Here is a 4934-nt window from a genome sequence, read left to right on the forward strand (position 1 = left end):
GAAACTTGACAGAAGCAGCTGAAGAAAAACATAGACACGGTCAGTTGGATAGCAAGGACGCGAGGAGGATGCGTGTCGCGGCGTGGTGCTTATGTTTGTGTAAGTAGCCTAATGTTTCATTTAGATGATTAACTGAAACCAACGCATGTCCCGTGCACAGCAAAGACAGTTGTTCAAAGTGAATCCGCTAACTCAGAGTTTCTGACTCAAAATTGCACCACTCGGTGGGTCATATCTAACTCAGCCGTGAGGAAACTGCTGAGTTGTTTCGTGAGATCGTAGCCTACACAATGCCTGCTATATAAACTGTTATTTTAAAAGGAAGGTTTTAGCGACATTTTAGCGTTTCAGTTAACCGCTTTATTTTAAACTTTCCTAGGGTCCAATGTCACCTGTAGTGATTTGGTAAGCAGAAGTTTGTGGAGGTCTGAGTGTATGTAGCGTTAGATTTAGTATTTTCTATGTATGTAACTTAGGCATATTTACTGTATGTCAGTATTTCCTTTGTAACTTTTCCCGAGCCTAAAATATCCGGATAAAGTTCTTTATTATTTGTCAGAAGCGATCACAAATTATTGGTAAGAAATGTTTTTGTTGCTGGTGTTACGTGTTCGAGGTTTAAACCGCGTTCCTCCGCGTTTGTTTTGCTTAACACTCACGCGTCGGCTGCCTCAGCTTTGCTTCCCATTTATATGGGCGGGCATTGCGTCATTAGCGCCCGGAAACACTACACTCTCGCTCGTGTCTCCGTCTTTTTTTCAAATCACACGAAGAGCTGATCTTTATAATAACCTCATGGATTTGTAACGTAGAGGTTTTCAGGTGTTCCTGGAGGTTGTCTCTGTCTGCTAGTCTCTCTCGCTCTCTGTATAAAGATAACTCTTTCCACCAGGTAAAAAGGACCGGCTGTGCTATAATCTTTAAATACAACCCTCAATCGTGAATCACTCTGAGGCATAAAGAACCTTTAAGTTACAAGGCGGAAGCTGCAGTCACCTTTTTGCAAGTGCAAAACTGCATTGTTTGGGTTGCTTTTTAGTGTAATTGGTTCATCTGGGCGGCCCTTATTCAGCAGTTCAGTTGTAATAGTGAAATGATAGGAAGGCTTAGAGGCGAGGCAAGCAGTCCAAACAGAAATATCCAAGAATCCTTTGGTTAACAGGACCACTTCAGGAAAAGGTGCTGGCAGCTTCAGATTCAGGTGGAAGAGGCTGAATGCAAAAGCACAAAGCAACACAATCTGGCTACTGACAGGGGAAAGGGGCTGCTACGGACAGTATAATGACATGGAGAATTGAGAAACTGGAGAGAAGATAATTTCACAAACAAATCTTGCTTCTGGTGACATATTTGTCTTATTGTCCCCAGGCTTCCTGCAACTTTGCAGTGCACTGAACATTAACTGTACAGTCACTGATGATGACCAAACAAAGTACAGCATCTCAGATGTGTCTTGGGTCTCAGATGCCAAGGCGATGAAGTGCGAGTACTCATGGACAGGTGTAAGTAAGACAAGACACAACAGCCCACCGTTTCTGACATGATACATTTTCAGTTGTCCATATTTCAGAAAAACCCTATTTTAACTAATAACTATTATTATTATTATATATTATTATTAGTAGTAGTAGTATAAGTATGTTTAGTATAACATTGTTCTATTCTATTTAAATGTGCTAGTAAGCAGTGCCACTTGGCCAGCTTGCACAGTAGCAGGGCACAAGCACAGGCTCATCTGAATGACTCATAAAGACATTATCTTAACTTGCCGTGTGATGGCCGAACTTGTTACACTGTATCCTCGCTGCGACAGACATGTGCCTGAGAGTTTTTGTTAATGATTTGTGTTCTCTACTAATGAATTTTTCCTATGTTCTATGTTAAGACGCAAGTGATTGCGAACCAGAATGGAGAAATGCCTGAGCTGGTGTTGACAAACAACATTAATACTCTTGTTATCTTGAAGTGCCTCGACAACATTGTCTTCACACGAAGCTGCGTCTCAGAGGTATACACTTTTAATCTGAAACAATATTTTGACCGACTTAAGGCATGAGCTCTTTTTATGCAAAAATACAAGATGTTAAAACAATGCAGTAAATAACTAGATTCTCTGAATTTTAATAATAATATTGTGTTAGGAGGTTGAACAGTTAGATGAAAGTTTCTTTTGGCACTATGGATAAGATATGATAACTTCATCATCAGACATCAGAGGTCCGAAAAATGTAAAGCCAAAGACATAGATTTAAAAATGTCGTTTTTCTGCCAAACTCCAGACAATAACAATCTCACTGTATTGTCCCTTTGTTTCTTCTCAATAGGGGACAGAATACACAGCCAACTGTACTGGTGAGTATTATTTCCTGTCAGAGGTAACGCTGTATGCAAGGGGTATTTTAAATTATAAGTAGATTGTCATTGTAAACATTTTGTTCTACCATTTGCCTTGTGTAAGATTGTCCCGCTGTATCGTTCATAGTCATAGAAGATAGTTTTCCTTCATCTAATTTGAAGTGAAATTTGTATTTCCATTTTATCTGATATATATAATGATATTCTGATATAAAAATGTCTTCTTTTTACAGTCAACTGCACTCTAAAGGCTCTCAGACTGTCTCAGACAAAGGTAGGTACGAAAAGTCATAAATGATATAACATAATAATAATCCTTTGTATCACATATGGTTTACATCCTAGAACAGATGTCAGTTACAAAACAATTCTTACAGCAACAGCTATTTATAAAGAGATAAGAAGCATTAGCCATTGTTAATGTAAGATTATATCATGTGTCTGTACTTCCTGTTTGACTTGAAGCGACAGTAGGGCTGGACGATATGGCCAAAAATGTTATCACGATAAAAAGTTTCATATCTTAATATCAGTTAATTAATTAGTTGTCATTTCAAAAGTTACACTGGCTTTTCCAAACGCAAAGAATGCCTTTTTCAGGCCTGGGGCACCACTATTTGTCTCACTTTGTAGACAAGTTAACCGTCACTCTTATCACCATTTAGGTTAGAGCAGTAAAGTACAGGATAAATGCTTGGATTTATTCATTTCTGCTCAATGACTGCATGTTTAAGCCCATTTGCATCCCACAGATTGGTTATTGCTTGTGTTCTATATACATGAGTGTAAGAGGGCCACACGACTCCCATTACAGTCGAATTGTGCATGCACTGTAGTAAGCTAAAAGAAAATGGTTATTTAATGTAATAACTGTGTTATTTGAATGAACAGTTGGACTTTTGAAATATAAAATATTGTCTGTTGGTAGATTAACTGTGAAACTCTCTTTTTTTACCTGACAGAGACCCGTTACTGGATACCTAGTATTGTGGTTCTCATTATCTTTCTGCTAGCGGTGGTGGTGCTGATGTTCCTTGGTTTTCTGTACTCCAAACACAAAACTTGCAGGTATTTTTTATTACGTCAGTATATAAAGTGACATGCATTGCCACCATCTCATATGTTTTAAATAATGCTTTGTTGTCATTATATGCAGCCAACTGGGATGCATCTACACTGTTGTGACGAAACAGAGCGTTGACCCAGATGCATCTGATGTGGAGGCGGGGAAAGAGTAGAAAGACCGTCTTATTTTCACCTTTCTAAGATATTGTGATTTAATCAAATTCATCTTGCCATTTAATCGGTTACATGATTTGATACTGTGCCTGAGAATGCGCCTTCCAGTTTCATTGTAACTCTGTTTATTATCATGAAGTATGTAAAAGTATACCGTCATCTGGAGTAGTTTCTTAGCATATAATGTGTAGCACCTTTTTAAATCTACTGAAAACTATATTCATGCTTTTTAAATTGTCTTCCGTACATTGTTTTAGTAGCTGTGTGCCTTTCTGTAGGGAACCATGTTTCTCCTGTCCCTCTTTAATCCATATTTTAGCAATCTTATTTATCTTATGCATTCATGTCACAGTTTACATTGTGTTACCGTCACTGTTTAATCACTCAAGGACAATCATGTGTACATTCATGTGAGTCAGGGAAACTATAGATGTTTTATCACTTTCGACTTAAGTCAGGACCAGTCAGGACCCTGTACTGGTGTTAACTTGAACCAAAGCTGTGGAAGCTACGAGACTTGTAATGCAGTACCAGAGAGTGCCCTTTCAGTGTCCTGTAGCATTACAGTAAGCCCCTTTTCAGTCATTACTCGCACAGAGACGTACAGATAGTTTCAAATGTAACAGTCTGAAAAATATAATATCTGAGATAATATGGTTTTGAAATATATTAATTTAAACAAATTGTATATATATTCATATAGATCTTTATTGTTGGAAATACACTAAATATAAGTGAAATATTAAATGATACCTGATAGATATTTATTTATATATATAAATAAATAAATAAATTTAAAAAAAAAAATATATATATATGTATATGTATATATATGTGTGTGTGTGTGTATGTGTATGTATATATAATTTTATACACTAATTATAAATATACTACAGGGTTTGGATACAATAATGTGTGAAATATAATTCTATCCAATACACGTTTGTTGTGGAGCGAGAGATAGTGAAGATAAAGTTCTTGGATTGCATTATTATGTGAGGTGGTCCAGACATTATGGTCTTAAATTGTACATCATGAGTCCTTGTCTTAACCGTGCCTGCTTAATGAAATTTGTAATTTATATCATTCGTCAAATCATGTTTTGTATCAGCACTCTATTCCAGCTGTGTCACTGTGATGTGCTTTCTTTGTCAAAAAAAAAAGCATTAAAAAGCTGCTATAAAACAAAACAAAAAGGAGTTTTTATTGTTGTCAAATACAGTAGCTGTAGGCTGTTTATAGTAAGAAGGTGTGTCCTAATATGGGGCAATTTTCCTCAACCAATGAAAGGTGGGTGAGGTTTGGTCAAGTCTTGTGGTGTGACACAAACTTAAGTTTTT

At 36.9% G+C, this 4934-nt stretch overlaps 1 long non-coding RNA gene across 1 annotated transcript; it reads left to right on the plus strand.

Annotated features, from left to right (window-relative positions):
- The first annotated feature begins 3284 nt into the window (after positions 1-3284).
- Positions 3285-4675, plus strand: LOC119910022. Its single transcript, XR_005445576.1, has 2 exons — positions 3285-3423; positions 3512-4675. It is a non-coding gene; the product is annotated as an uncharacterized LOC119910022 (long non-coding RNA).
- The last annotated feature ends 259 nt before the right edge of the window (positions 4676-4934 follow it).

This window comes from Micropterus salmoides, unplaced genomic scaffold (assembly GCF_014851395.1).
Source record: "Micropterus salmoides isolate LMB-PRFRI ecotype aquatic unplaced genomic scaffold, ASM1485139v1 Ms_hic_scaffold_19, whole genome shotgun sequence".
In the NCBI taxonomy this organism is placed as follows: Eukaryota; Metazoa; Chordata; class Actinopteri; order Centrarchiformes; family Centrarchidae; genus Micropterus; species Micropterus salmoides.